General features: G+C 40.4%; 1 protein-coding gene across 5 annotated transcripts in view; it reads left to right on the plus strand.

Annotated features, from left to right (window-relative positions):
* Window positions 1-15,883, plus strand: part of ARID5B (AT-rich interaction domain 5B) — a 217,195-nt gene extending 201,312 nt beyond the window's left edge. The window contains exons 11-13 of one of the 5 annotated variants that reach the window (XR_006209362.1): window positions 4,556-7,835; window positions 13,155-13,276; window positions 15,603-15,883. The gene's annotated coding sequence lies outside the window, so the exon portion shown is untranslated. Of the gene's footprint in view, window positions 1-4,555; window positions 7,836-13,154; window positions 14,998-15,602 lie in introns of those variants that run through there. The other 4 variants (XR_006209364.1, XR_006209363.1, XR_006209365.1 and 1 more) reach the window with 4 other exon arrangements.
* The last annotated feature ends 235 nt before the right edge of the window (window positions 15,884-16,118 follow it).

A 16,118-nucleotide genomic window follows, 5' to 3' on the forward strand; every position in this document is an offset into this window, starting at 1 on the left:
AGGCACCTGGGTGGCTCAGTTGGTTGAGTGTCTGACTCTTGATTTCTGCTCAGATCATGATCCCAGGGTTGTGGGATCAAGCCCCACATTGGGCTCCACACTGAGTGTGGGGTGTGCTTAAGATTCTCTCTTCCTCTGCCCCTCTCCTGTGCTCTCTCTCTCTCTCTCCCTCTTAAATAATAATTTTAAAAGCATAGAATGTTCTACAGCAATGATGTATTGTAGTTTATTTTTAATGTTTCATTCATTGTCTGACATTTGACTTTATAACTAGCATGAACAGCTTCTCTAGCTACAGGTACAATACTCAGCTTCAATTTTTTTCTTCTTTGTTAAAATTGAGGTATAATTTATAGCACACTTAATCAATTGTAAGTGTACAGACTGGTGAATTTTTACATGTCTATGCACTTGAAACACAATGCAAACCAAGAGATGTAGAACGTTTCTGTCACCTAAAATTTCCCTGAAGTTCTTTGCCAGTCATCTTCCCCCACCTGGAGGTAATCACCATTCTGACTCTTACTGTCATTGATTAGTTTTGCCTGCTGTCGAGTTTCATAGACTCAAAGGGTATGTACTAATTTGTCTTCTTTTATTCACGTAATTTTTTGATATACATCCATGCTGTTGCATGTATCCATAGTTGCTCTTTTCCCATTGCTGATGTATTTCATCATGTGAATATACCACACTGGATTTATTCATTCCCCTGTTGATGGATAGGAGTTGGTGGTCTCTAAGTTTGGGCTTTGATGAGTAAAAGCACTACATTCTTGTATATGACAGTTCGTGGGTATATTCATTCAGTTCTTCTGGGTATATACCTAAGAATGGAATTTCTGGGTCACAGAGCAGGTGTATATTTAGTAATTACTACTATACTGTTTTATAAAATGTTAACAATAATTTATATTCCCATAAGCAGTGTGTACAAGTTACAGTTGCTCCATATCCTCAACAACACTGGGTATTTCCAGTTTGTACAATTTTAGTCATTCTAATGGGTGCATTCTACTATTTTACTGTAGTTTTAGTTTTCATTTTTAAGATGAATAATACTGCGCCGTACTTTTTCATATGCTTATTAGTCATTTGGATCCTCTTTTGTGAATTGCTTGTTGAAGTCTTTTACTAAGTTTTAATTGTCAATTGTTGGCCTTTGTAATATTTATTTGCAGGAAGTTTTAATATATTTTGGATTCAAATCCCTGCCTCTGATGAAGTTTTTCATAAACAGAAATTCTTAATTTTAATCAATTCCAACTTACTAACTTTTTTATAATTAGTGCTTCTTGGTCCTATTATAAAAACTTTTATCTGTACCAAGATTATTAGCAGGAACACACATCACTCATATTTTTTTCTTCTTGAAAATTTCAAGTTTAGGTCTATATCCACTTTGCATTAATTTTTACACATGGTGTGACTAATAATTAAGGTCCTTTTTTTTTTTACAGATGTGGTTTCAGTATCACTTATTGAAAGGCTGTTCTCAACTGAATTAAAGAAGAATGTTTTCCATAAATCAAATGACTGTATATGGAATAGGGCTATTTATGGCCTCTCTGTTCTGTTCTACCAATTCATTTGTCTATACTTGAGCCACTATCCTATTATCATAATTACTCTAACCTCATAGTGATATTCCAGGCAGTGAGAGGAGTAAGAGATCTGAGTTCAGTCATGTGACCAATGATTGGAGCTTGCATGCCTACATAATAAAACTTTGATAAAAACCCTAGACACTGAGGCTTGGGTGAGCTTCCCTGGTTGGCAATCATACATCAATATGATAGGTAGGTGATGTGTCCTAAGGACAAAGAAACTTCATGTGTCAGACCCTCCCAGCTCACCTTACCCAATGTACCTCTTCATTTGGCTGGTCCTGAATTGTATCCTTTATAATCAAAGTAAAAAAAGTAAAGCACTTAGCTGAGTGTTGTGTGTCATTCTAGAAAGATATCAAACCTAGGGGGAGGGGGAACCCTTGAATTTGTAGTCAATTGATTAGAAAGGTGTGCAGTTCCTTGCCACTGGTGTCTAAAGTGAGGGAGGTTTTCTGGAGAACTGAGGTTTTAATATGTGAAGTCTGCACTAACTCTGGGTAGTCAACATCATGAGTGTATAGCAGGCACATGCACATTAAAGATTGCTTTATATTTTTAGAGAATTGGCTCCTTTGCAATTACACAATTTCCCTCTTATCCTTGTTCTGAGGTTGGCTTTGTCTGAAATATAGCTAATACAAGTTTATTTTGATTCGTGTTAGCATAGTCTATCTTTATTGCTTAATTTTTAATCTATCTGTACCTGTGGGTTACCTGTTGACAACATATAGTAGGGTGTTTTTTTCTTTGGGTGTTGTTAAACCCACTAACAGTCAAACTGGTTATCGATACAGTCAGGTTAATATCTACTGTACTTGTAACTTTTCTATTCATTGCCCTTCTCTTTATTTATTTGTCTTCCACTCTTTTCTTGCCTTCTCTGATTTTAATTTAGCATTTTATATGATTCCATTTTCTCTCCTGTCCTAACATATAGATTATACTTCTTTTTAACTATTTTTTTTTCGTGGTTGCCTTACAGTTAGAAGTATAGATTTTCACTGAAGACAAGTCCACTTTCAAATAACACCATACTGTTTCATGGGTAGAATAAGTACCTTAAAACATCATATTCCAAGTTATGTCCTCCTGTCCCTTTTAATATTGTGATCATTTATTTCAGCTATCCATAAGCTATAATTTCCAAATACAAGGTTATCATTTTGAACAAGCTGTTATCTGTGAGATAAATTAAGAATATGAAAAAATATTTTATCTTACCTTCATTTATTCCTTTTCTAATGTTCTTCTTTTCTTTATGAAGGTCTGATTTTCTCACCTATATCATTTTCCTTCTCTCTGAAGAACTTTTAACATTTCTTGCAAGGCAGTTCTACTGGCAACAAATTTCCTCAAATTTTGTCTGAGAAAGTCTTTATTTTGTTCTCCACTTTTGAATAATAATTTCACTGGTTGATAATTGCTAGGCTGGTGATTCTTTCTTTTTTTAACAGTTAAAATATTTTACTCCAGTCTCTTCTTACTTGCATGGTTTCTGAAAAGAAGTCTGTTGTAATTCTTATCCTTATTCTTCTGTTGGTAAGTTGCTTTTTCTTCTCAGGCCCTTTCAAGATTTTCTCTTGATCTTTGATTTTCTGCAGTTTAAATATAATATACTGGTGTAATATTTTTTGGTATTTACCCTACTTAGTGTTCTCTGAGCTTTCTGGATCTGTGGTTTGGTGACTGTCATTAATTTGGAATGTTCTCAGCCATTATTACCATTCAAATAGTTCTTCTGTCCTTTTCTCTCATTTTTATCCTTCTAATATTCCCATTACATGCATGTTATACCTTTTTCAAAAGTTCCATAGTTGTTACATTCTGTTCCATATATTTTTTTCTCCTTGCATTTCAGTTTTTGAAGTTTGTATTGACATATCTTCAAGCCCACTGATTTTTTCCTTGGCTATGTCCAGTCTGCTGATAACCCCATCAAAGGCATTTTTCCTTTATTTTACAGAGTTTTTGATTCCCAGAATTTCCCTTTGCTTCTTAAAACTTCAGTATCTCTCTTTACGTTGCCCATCTGTTCTTGCATATTGTCCACTTTTCCACTGAAGACCTTAACATATCAATCATAGTTATTTTAATTCCCAAATCTCTGCCATGTCTGTGTCTGGTTCTGATGCTTACTTTATTACTTCCGACTGTGAGGGGTTTTTTTTTCTTTTGCCTTTTAGCTCACCTTGTAATTTTTTGCTGAAAACCAGACATGATGTATTGGGCAAAAAGAACTCAATTAGATAGGCCTTTAGTGTGAAGTTTTATGTTTATCTGGCTAGGAGTTAGGTGGTGTTTATTGTTTGCTGTAGCTGTGGTGTCAGAGACCAAAATATCTTTTAGTGTCCTTGTTTTTGTCTCCCTTGTTATTTTGGGTTTTCCTAGACATTTTAAATAGTGTCTGAGGCCTGCAGTTCTTTCAGCTGTAATCCTCTATTATTATACAGGAGCTGGATTGATGTGGTAATAAGGTGTAGGGGGAGGGGAACTTATCTATAGTCCTATAATTAGATTTCAGGTTTTTAGTAAACCTGAGTTGGGTATTTTCCCTTTCCCCAGGGTGGTTAGTCGTCAGTAAAACCACAGTAAATTAGACACTATAAGTTAGTTTCCTTTGGCGGCAGGTCTTGTTAAGGGGAAGAGTGAACTCTGGGTGTGTTTCAAAATGGTTATTTTCCCCTCCCCCTGCTGGAAGCATGAGGGGATTTTCTCCAGTCTTCACAGTGAGAACCTGGTAGAACTCATGGAGACAAAACTCACAAATGTAGGGGGCCCCCTAAAACTGGACCCTCTCAGAGTTTCAACCTCTCATGCTTATTACACTGAACCTTCAGCAACTTGCCAATTATAGTTTAGAAAATTCCTACCAATACTGGCAGTAGTGAAGGGTTTCTGCTCCATGTAAGCTCTGGTTCTCTGAATTCACCTATCGGTCTCTCCAGTTTTCAGGGCAACAGTTTCCCCCATGACCCAATTCTCTGTTGGATCTAAGAAGAGTTGTTGATTTTCATTTGGTTCAGCTTTTTTCTTGTCATGAAGACATGAGTGAAGACTTCAAGCTCTTTACTTGTTGGACCAGAAATCAGAAGTTCACCAGGTATGTTTTTGAAAGTTAAATTAACATATTGAGCCACCATATGTTCATATCAGCAGGAAGAGTATGTCTTTATCTTGGAAACTCCTGGGTGGATGGTCCAAGAATATCAGCACTTAGTCTAGTTAGTGGACCTTTCAGATATTCTACAGAGAGAAATTGCAGAATATGACCAGTCCACTAGCAAATTTCCCTTTTTATCCCATGCCATTGCAATGACTATGCTACCATTGAAAAGATGTGGCTCTCCCATCCGAATGCTGCCTACAGATCCTATAATGTTACTTGCAGCTGAGACTATAGTACTTTTTTGAGGGTGACCTTAGTCTATCTCAATGTTATGCATGTGTACATGTACTCTACTTTTGGACTCCTGAGGTTGTAACAGCCGCCCTTACACATTCAGCCAATGTCCCAAAGTGAACCCACTATACCAGGGTAGATAATTTAATAGGGGCATCTACAAACTTATACTATCTTGTTGTCATGGTGAATTCCCTCTCACTTGAACTTCCTTTCCTATTAAGTAGGACTCATTCAGACCTGATAAGCTGAAATAGAGTCTCAGTTTATCAGATCTTTAAAAGGGAAGAGTTCAGGTCTAGATCCATCTGATTCACCCACTTGCTATCCAGAGACTAGTTCTGTACTCCAAGAGGTATAGAAAGAGGTATAGTTAAGACGCCTGTAGATCTTCAGAGGAATATCCTGAGGGTGGAACTGTGTGGCTTGCATTTGCTTAGAGCTAGAAATGTCTGGGAATTTATATCCAGCTTCCTCCCCCAATTGCCCTTCACTAAGGTTCTGCCCTGCCCGTCACCTCAGGTTGGAGGTGAAGTGAAATTAACACTCCAAGTTTCCTCCGTGGGATGAGGGTGAAGCTAATTCATATCCTTGCTTGATTTCCTTCCTTTCCTTGTCCTGCTTCCTCCCCATCCTTACCCATTCCCTTTGGAAGCATTTCCCTAATCAACCACTTCCTCATGGCTCTCATCTTGGAGTCTGATCCTGGAGAACTCAACTTAAGACATCATCCAAAGGGCTCAAGATGGTGAATGCCTTTTGGTCTTAAATTTTCACAGCCAAAAGGGTTGATCTACTCCAAAATGATCTGTTTCCTCCAAGTGAAGTAACTGACACTATATTTAAATAGCAGTTGCTCATACAAATAAAGGAACTTTTCTATTCCTGCCCAACCAAATTATTTGCTATTGCTTGTTTCCAATCTTTTTACTTAATATTTTTCTTGTGACTAGCCCTTAGAGGCCCACAAAGATCAGGGCCCACAGTAGCTAAATAATTCATTTGATTGACCACCATATTCAAAGAAGTTTGCTTGAGTATTTACTCTGAAATCAGTTTAGACTTTCTGACTCCTCCTATTTCCAGCTTCTCTTTTTCTCTTTTAGTGACTTCATTCAGGCAAAAATGCCACCCACATCTCCCCCCACTTGCCCAGTCAAAACCTATTTATGAGAAATGATTAAACCAGTCTGTGGCTGAAATTCACAGGCTACTTTTATTCTCTTAGTACAGGCTGGGGAGAGGAGATTCAGAGTATTTAAAATATACTCTTTCCTTGCACACTAAAAAGCTTTGGATATTATTCAAAATATTCCAGGGACCAGACAATAAGTATGAGGAGAAATTTAGAGGATGAGGCCCTTGAACGTACCTCCTTGCATCTGTCCCTGGTGAGTGAAAGTTGGTTGTAGGCAATTTCTTAGAGTTTGTAAGTTAATCACAGCAGAAAGATGAGTAGTTCTTACTGGATGGACTCCCCTCTGCCTCCATCTCTGTACCTCACCTGGCGCTGGTAAGAGCTCAGGAACAGGTAACTTTGGCTCCAACCCAGCCATACTGGTGGCCAGGGATAGTCTATACAGTGTGGTGGGCAGCCCTTGGGTTCAGGAGAAGACAGACCTGGCTCTGATCCTGGCTTTGCACTTGCCTGCTCTGTGACCTTAAGAAAGTCACTCAACCTCCCTATGGCTCCATTCCCCTGGATATAAAATGAAGATAATAATACTGACCCTCACGAGCTGTTATAAAGCATCAATCTAACATGTACAGTGGTCAATACCAAATAAATACCAGAGAAATATTAATCCCTCCAATCCTTCTATAATTAAAGCTTCAGTAAATGATGTTGGGTTTATCTGAGTCATTTTTCTGCTTCCCTGGTTCAGAAACTGCCCACCCCAATTAATTCCCAAAATTAATGTTCCAGAACATCAAAATTAGAAGGCACTTTCCCATCACTTTGTTCAACCCATCCATTTTGCAGGTGATGAAACTGAGGCCTGGAGCATTCAGGGCCTTGTTTAAAAGCCTGCTGTTTCTTTTCTATTGCTCTTTGCCCTACACCTTATTAATTATCACCCTTTTGAAGTCTGTGTTTACAAATCCTGGCTAATGTTTAGTTGTTTGCATCTCCAGTATTATTTTGTGAGGTGTTGCCTCATGGGGTTATTTTAGGTCTTTTGCAATGGTTTCCCAAAAAAGTAATGCTATGGATGCCTCACAGCTCTCCAGAAGTGCCAGGCTGATTCATGAACCCCTAGCCATGGCACCCAGATACTTCATTCCTGAGAGAGGGCTGTTCTCTCTGGATACATTTGTCCTCTGGAAGAAAGACACTTCTTCCTTGGCCTTGGTGGTAAACCTGGAGAGGAACAGTTAAGTCAGCTTCCTGGCCTTTAATGGGTGGCTTTGCCGAGACAGTTGTGCTCTGGAGGCAAGAGGGGGCAACCCTCCTTCTGTCCCCATGCCAGTGTCATTGGAAGATCCAGGGATTCAGGGGACTAGCTGTAGGGCCAGAAGCCTCAAGCAGCCTCAACAACTTCCTTTGCAGCCTTCCTACCCTTTCCTGCAGAGTGGCTCCAGTAGTGCCTTCATGAGCATGAAAGTGATGAGAACAGCCCAGTCGGAACACAGTCATAAAGGCATCTTCCAAAAGTATTGTCTTCATAGTGGGCAATGCAGTAAGTTCTACCAGAAAGAACAGGAGAGACGTGACTGAAACACCTTCAGAGCCTTGTCAGGTCACAGCACCCCTCTACAATGCCACTTTCATTCTCCGGTTTCTGGGACAACCTTGGGAGATTTCAAATTCTGAATGTTGACAGGTAGGTAAGGAGACGCATCAGAATCTGGCTGGGTGAGTGTGTGCAGGGAGGACAGGTAACAAGTTTGTGAAAGTTCCCAAGGAGGTTGCCCCCTAAGGTTGCCAGATTTAACAAACAGAAGTGCAGGGCACCCAGTTAAATGGAACTTTCAGAAAAACAATGAATACTTCTTAGCATATGTGTGTCCTATGTGATATTGGGTTCATACTTCTACTAAAAAAAAAAAATGTGTTTGTCTGAAATGCAAATCTAACTGGGCACCATGTATTTGGCAACTCTCCCATTCTTTCCACCTTCAAACAGAAAAGTGACATTTTCAAACACCATTTTTAAAAAGCATACACTCACTGTTAAAAAATGCAGAGAAATACAAAAAATCAAATTAAAACCAGTCATAATTTTACCACCCAGATTTATTAACCCATGACAACATGCTAACATTTTGGTCTATTCCATATGTACATCTGTATGTGTGATTTATTGTCAGTCATATATTTATAAAATTTAGATTATACCAAAATCCAAATATTAGGTTTTTATTATGCTTTTTCCATATAACATTACATGTATGTGTATATATGTGTGTATGCATATAAAATACTTTATTTCAAATATCACTAGATATATCTATCTATCTATCTATATAGATAGATAGATAGATAGATAGATATATAGATATATAGATATACTATATATTTTCCTGTCTTTAAATATTCTCCATTAGCAGGCCTTTTAATGGCTGAAAAGTGCTCATGTTAATTCCCATTATACAGAGAATTTAGAACAGAGCTTCTCAGACCCTTCTATTTTACAAACAGTAGTTAGCCATCAGATGCTTGATATGCAACAGTCTGAACCATGCCAGACCCATAGGAAGGATTCCAGAAATGCTTACTGATTAAGTGAATAAATAAATGAACTCCTTCGACCCCAGGAGCACCCTAGCCCAAACACAACACCCACATTGCCATTGCACAGGTTCCTGCTGAATGGAAAAGGAGGTGCTTGAACTTTAGAGCAAGTAGTCGACAACTCAGGACTCAGCATTCTGGTCTCTGGTGTCGAGCACTGGCAAAGTCCCCATTTTTCTTCAAATTTTACAGCAAGTGTCCTTTTAGTAGGTACCATTGTAGGTACTGTGGATACAGAAATGAATGTGATAAAAGAATTACATTCCTGTGAAATTGTATTTGTGTGTAGGTGGTGATGGGGAGACAGACAATAAAAGAGTAAATAAATAAACATAATAATTTCATAAAGTGATGAATGAGAACTAAAACTATTATAACCACACAGCTTATGTTCACGGTAATGTGATTAAACGATTTGGTACTCAGCATTAACAGGACTGCAATATTCTGCAAAAGCCGACCCCCAAAAGATGAGGCTGCAAACAATGTTCCTGTGTGTGTTAGGAAGTTGCTGAAAATCCATTTATCTGAACAGCAGACTCTTCACTAGCCCTCATCAGGGTAGTCGTCCCCTTCTCTGAACAACCCAACTAGGCTGAATATTCTTCAAGTCCTCTCCAAAGCCCACACTTCACTGTGTTGATCAGTCCTAGACTATTAGACTATTATATCACATGTTTTGCACAGTTCCAATCAGGACTCCACATTTAAAGACCCACCTTAAACTAGACCCTCAAAACCCTATCAATATTCCACCCTTGACCTCTTCCAAGAAGCTTCTATGATTCCATCAAAGTAACGGTATCTCTTACTGCACTAAGCAATAAATTTGGCTTTGTGCAATCAGCAGGCTATTTCAGTGGTCTGTGTAGGAACCGGCAGTCAACATGAGTGGTATGAAGGAGAGAAAGCAGGGCCATTCAATCCATAGTGATGGAGGTGGGGCTGGCAGTGGTGCTACTTTCATTGGAATAAAAAGCCTCTCAAATGGTAACATGTGAGCTGAGACTTGAAAGAAGAGAAGGATCTGGCCTTACTATATCCTGGAGGCAAACCTTCCGAGCACTGGGAATAGTAACAGGAGGAGGGTTGTCAGCAGAGCAAGGAGGTCAGAAGGTGGAGGGCATAGATGGATGCCAGACGAAGAAGTTCATTACAGGCCAATGCAAGGGGTTTGGAGTATACGCTAAGCGTGATGTTAAAAACTGGAGGATTTAAGCAGGAAAGCGGCATTCCTGCATCCATCCATCTGGTCAGTGAACGTTCCTTGAGATCCTTCTCTAGGCCCGTGTTCATGGCTACAAACTGCTCTGGAGATTGAGCATCCTGGAGAAAGACACAAATAGCCAGCACTCCGAAAACCAATTCCCACACATTGGAGGAAGTGTGGGAAGGAACCGGTGACCCAGAAGCCACAGAACCAGAGGAGGTGGACCTTCTTTGTCATGCTTCTGGCTCCCACATCCTCAGGGTTCCACATAAGCGTGGTTTGCCTGGTGGAAGCTTCCAGCCTCTGAGGAGCACATGGCACTACACTAAACCCAGGCCTTGGACTCCCCATGGGCAGCCCGGTGGGTTACTTTACATGCTTCAGGACCAAGCACAGTACCTGGCATCGAGTAAGCGCTCAATAAATGTTGGAACTGAGGATCTGCTTTCTAGGTGTCTATACTCCACTCAATTAAAAAGCTGTTTTGAATTTCGTACAGAGCTACATATATTATTGAAACATAAGGTGCCCACGGGTGGCTCACCAGGGTAAGCACCCGACTCTTGATTTCAGTTCAGGTTATGATCTCACAGTTTGTGAGTTCGAGCCCCGTGTCAAGCTTTGTCTGCACTGATGGCACGGAGCCTTCTTGGGATTCTCTGTCTCCGTCTCTCTGCCCCTCCCCAACTCCTGCTTTTTTCTGTCTCTCTCAAAATAAAGAAACTTAAGAAAAAAAACGTGAAAAAAATGAGGAAGTCAGAGGAAAAGAATGTGAAGGTAAGGAAAATAAAATAAAATAAGGGTTAGAGTAAATGGTTAACACCCCTGAGTAGCTTTGAATAGAGGTGAATTACAAAGTCTTCTGGGCAGCCAATGAAAAGTGCACAAAGTTCAGCTGGTAGCTTCACAGAAACAGAATTAGAACAATAACAAGAAGCCAGGGCCTGAGGAAAGGCCCAGCTCTTTCTAGCACTGGGGCAAAGAAATTTTTTAATGAATCTTCATAAAGCGGTTTTCTGTGAGATAGTAGATAACACGCCCCTAAGACAACACAGTTGTGAGTTTCAAATAGCTGTTTCTTGAAACACCCCCCCCCCGCCCCCCCAGGAACATTATCTAGGCATATCTGAACAAAACTCCATCAAGGAGACGGGGCCATGGAGGAATTTTGATCCACGGTGTGCTGGTGAGGACACTTTAGAACAGTAGAGGGATGGGGGAGGTTGGGGAGCAAGGGAACATAGAGCTGGGCGGGACCCCACAGTGCTCGAGCTTGGTGGAGACGGGCACGTGCATACATCCTGCACACCTCTGGAAAGAGTAACTCAGAATGCAGGGGACACTGTCCCCTCACGCCCTCCGTGGAGCAACCGTCTACCCTCCTAGAACAAAATGAGGGGGAGAGAAGCCTCCAGAGAGGAGGGATTTGTGATGAGGGGGGAATCTTCATGAAGTGTTATAGTAAACACCTCATATTTCAACTCTGTGAAGAAAGCATCTCCCGGCAGACAAGCTCACAATATGTGTTCAGTTTGTGGTGGGGTCGGCCAGGGCCCGCTGGCGGCTCCACCAGGGTCCCCCATTTCCTGGGCCATAAAAACATGCTCCTGACTGATGGCTGACATACGAGGTGACAGACAAGGAAATGGTTTCCCTTGGCTGCGTGTGTGTGCCCCAATTTACAGCTGCCCCGGAATTAGCAAGGGCGGATGCTTCCACGGCTGTTAGGTTAAGTATAAACTCCCAGTCGTTTCTTCATGGGGGAGGACACTTGGTTTGGAAAAGAAAAATCATGGCGAAATCAAACAGGAAAATAATGTCTCTTTTTAAAATGGTATTCTTGAATGATTGTAAACACGGTTTAAATTGGCTGGATTTTCTACCCAGATCTGTGTGTGCAGACATAACCAGGGCTACGCTCTGATGATATCAAGCCCTTGAGGTGAGAGTTTTACCTTTTTCCCAAGTGCATATTGTCTTGTTGGATCTTGACATTGCTTGTAGATGGGAAAATGGAAGCTTGGTGAAGGTTAAGGGACTTCTCCAAGGCCACACAAGGTGGCCCTTAAATCCTGTCTCCTGGCTTTCAGGTGAGAGCTAGGAGATGATGTTATGGGGTCACCTGGCCCTGTGCCTGACGCTAGTAGTGGGTGCCCAATAAACATTCATTTCCCCACCTCTTACTATTTTTCTTCCCCACTTTTCTATTAAAGAGATGCTCTTCGATTGAAGGCTAAGTCTTACCTATGATTTTCACTTGGCTCATATATCTGCTTTTCCATGAGTCCCAAGTGCAAGTGCTCTAAACACGTGTGCTTCATGAAATGCCTCAGAAAGCAGTGAGGGGTGTGGAAGGCCGTCAAGCCTCAAATCTACAAGGTTGCCATTAAAATCCCTTCCTGGCCCTCTAACCCAATCCTGTCGCTAACTGTGTGACCCCAGCCCTGTCACTGTGTCTCTCTTTTCCATACAACATTACAAGGGTTTTGTGAAATGTGCACATCTGACCTATCTGATGCCACAGGCTGCACACTCTGGTGAGGAATATGAGGCAAGAAAGACATCCATAAATTCTCAGACAACAAGGTCAAGAAAATAAATTCTTTGGGTGAGAATAAGGGGGTGGTGGAATTTATCAGCATGATTATTGTGCTGGATTTGTACTGAGTTTAGCTTAGATAGGAAGGTCAAAAACCATTCACTGTTTGGGATACCCTATGTGATCAGGCTCTTTCATTAGGCGTATTTCAGGCTTACGAATACATTTTTAACTTCATATTATGTACGTATTTGTTTTAAGTGCTATTGTAGTCGGCGGAGGCGGGGGGATAGATGGTGGTGTAGGGCAAAGACACAGTTCCAACAAATGAGGGCCCTGAAGAGCTTTTTCTCTAGACAGACATCTCTTGAAGGTCTGCATGTTGAATAAACAGACCTAGCTTAGGGAGGGTTTTCTGTTGCTACAAAAGACTGTGGAAGAAATATATCTATGGCCATTTTTTTAATAGCATAAGAAGAACAAAAATACCTGTAGTGGTCTCAAGGTGAAAAGGAAATTGATCAAGTGTAAGAAAAAGACTAAGCTCCTTTCAAAGGATCTCAGCATCAAAGGTTGGTACAAAGAAGTTTCCACCTTCTAGTAACCAGAACACTTTATTAACCAGATTGGGCCATTCCTTGACATTTGTCTATTTGCAGACTTTGATCCCTGAGACAACTTCTAGCTGGCAAATTCTCCAAATATGATTACCTCCAATATATGAGCTCATTTCTCTGTACTTACTCCCAAATGGTGAACATCGATTTGCGACATTAATGAAGTAAGTACCCAACTATCCTTGTTCATGAGCTATTACCTCGGTATTGATTGTAGACTTAATTGACAATTACTTGAGTGGGCTGGGCTATACTGAGCTTTTATTAATTTTCCATGGTGATACTCATTACTAAATTTCATTGCAATTGTGTAACAATGTACACTCCCCCCTGTAGCTCACTGAACTGGAAAATTCCACTGGCCCTTTCCCAAACCTCTTTATCCTGGAAAATAAAGAATTTTGCTATTGCTAAATTTGATATCAGGATTCTAGACCTCGATTCTGTGGGGAGAGAATTGGCTGTGAAAATAAATAGAATTTGCTAAATTATTTTTTCTTCACTGTTATTTCAGAGAACATGTTGTATCCACGGACTTTATTCTATCCCTTGCTTCCTAGAGGGACAATGAACTCCATGCTACTGTAAAATTATATTCATTCTTCTTTCTCCCTTTTCTTTTTTTTTTTTTTTAAATTAAGGGTGTGGAGAAGGCAGCAAGGTAGAGGAGATTTTGTGGTTTTAGGGAAGAGGAGTTTGGGTTTCTAGGAGTGGTAAATCACAGGAAGGTATATAGAGAAGGGAAACTAATGATACATAAGGTTATATAATAAGGTTTATTTATGCAGACGCATCTCAATGCCATCTCTGTCTCCAGTGATAAGGGCTGTGCTCTCCTTCCTGGGATGGGAGCAGGAAGCAGAAAACCATCAGGAAGAAAAATTTATGCTCTGTTCTTAGGCAGATCAGTGGAGTGCAGAGAGCCCCCCTTGTGTCTGCCATCTCTCCATAGCCTTCAGCTTAAAATAATCCTTATTCCCAAGTGGCATATTAGGTGGGACGTGGGGGGGGGGCAATATTCTGATTCCCTTTAAAGGTAATTCGGAACTGTGACTTCTGATACCTGATTGAGCAGAGCAATGGTTTTAATGTGACATAAATTGATTAGAGTTGGAATTCACTTCATTATGAGCTAATGAATGGAGACATTCTTGTAGTTTTCTGGGAGAGTCAGTGCTGCAACAGAGAGGTTTGTCCGTAAAGGAACTGATGGATATTTGGTGTAGCTGTTCTAGAAACATAACCAGTGAATACCCACAAAATTTTCCAGAAAAATATTGATTGGTATTCAACAAATTCAACTCTCAATTAATCGGACAAGTGCAGATTTTGTTTGTTCTGTTTTGTTGACCATTATCCACTCATGAGAAGTCAATGATAAGAAAACTAGCTCCTGTTGGGAAGGATGTTTTGAAAGAGAAAAATTAACATAGATGAGTTTACTTTGAGCACAATCATCTTTGCCTTGTATGAAAGGCTATGTAATGTAGTGGAAAATGCCCTCCACTAGGAATCAAAATTCTTATGGTTTCATGCTTCTGGACCTCATTATAATATGGCCTGTATAACCTCTGAGGCACTTTCTGTGCTCTTAAACGCCACAAACTTGATCTTGAGACATTGAGTTCTGGGAAGGTAAAATAATGGAAAGAGTACTGTACTGGAAGGCCAGAACATTGCTTTGAGCTGTTGTTTCCCCAGCCAGCTGTGTGACCTTGGAGAAGTCACTTCAGCTTCCTGTGCCTCACTTTTTTCCTCTGTACCATGGGGTGCTAGTGACCCAGGTCACATTCCTCTTCTCAGGTCCTTCAGTTCAACATGGTAAGCAATGGCTTCTGTTGTAGTTACTTGTTTTTTTGGGGGGGGGTTGTTTTTGTTTTAATTTTATTTATTTTCAAAGAGAGAGAGAAGGGAGGGTTAAGGGCAGAGAGAGAGGCAGAGAATGAATCCCAAGCAGGCTTTGTGCTGTCAACAGAGCCTGATGCAAGACTCAATTTCACATGAGATCATGACCTGAGCTGAAATCAAGAGTTGAACACTTAACCAACTGAGCCATCCAGGTGCCCCATGTTGTGGTTAGTTCTGTGCATAGACTTGGTGAGGCTATAGTGCCCAATAATTTAATCAAATGTAAATCCAGGTTTCATTGTGAAGATTATTTTGTGGATGTAGTTGACATCCACAGTCAGTTGACTTTAAGTAAAGGAGATGATGCTCAATAATGTGGGTGGGTCTTTTCCAATCCATTGGAAGTTAAGAACAAAACTGAGGTTTCTTGGAGAAGAAATGTTCTGCCTCAAGACTGCAGCTTTAATCCCTGCCTGAGTTTAGGTTTTTCCAGACTGTTCTGTGGATTTTGGACTTGCCAGCTCCCACAATCATCTGAGCCAATTTCTTAAAATAAATCTCTTAGCATACACACACACACACACACACACACACACACATATATATATATACATGTTTATTTTACTGGTTCTTTTCTCTGAGGAACACTGATACAGCTCTCCAGGTGAGACAATCAATTTGTGGCCATCAAAGGAAGATGCACTGATATTTCTTCTACTTACTACGGTAAGAGTAGGGATAGAAACATAGAGCACACGTTACCTCAGTGGCTATATTCAGCCCACAAACATTTTTTCTCGGGCCCACATAGTTTATTTCTTTTGAATTAGTTGACAACATTTAAACATGAGATATCACTTAAAGTGTGACTTTCTCTTTCTCTTAAGTAACTGGAGATCTAGCAACCTGAGGCCTGTATTCTTGCAAGAGACTAATCAGCTTGAACGAAATCATCAAACTGGGTCACCTCAAACTTGTCACCCTGGGGAGACACAAAGGTTTTCCAAGGAGTATCAATTTTCAGACACTCAACTTCCATATGTTCCCATTTCTATAGCTGATCTGCTTGCAACCTGCTTGCCTCCTGAGCTGTCACATTTGTCCTTTCTCTCTCAGCTCCCCTTTTGGATCACCCTTCTCCCACCTCACAAAATGAGG

Source organism: Panthera tigris, chromosome D2, assembly GCF_018350195.1.
Source record: "Panthera tigris isolate Pti1 chromosome D2, P.tigris_Pti1_mat1.1, whole genome shotgun sequence".
NCBI lineage: Eukaryota > Metazoa > Chordata > Mammalia > Carnivora > Felidae > Panthera > Panthera tigris.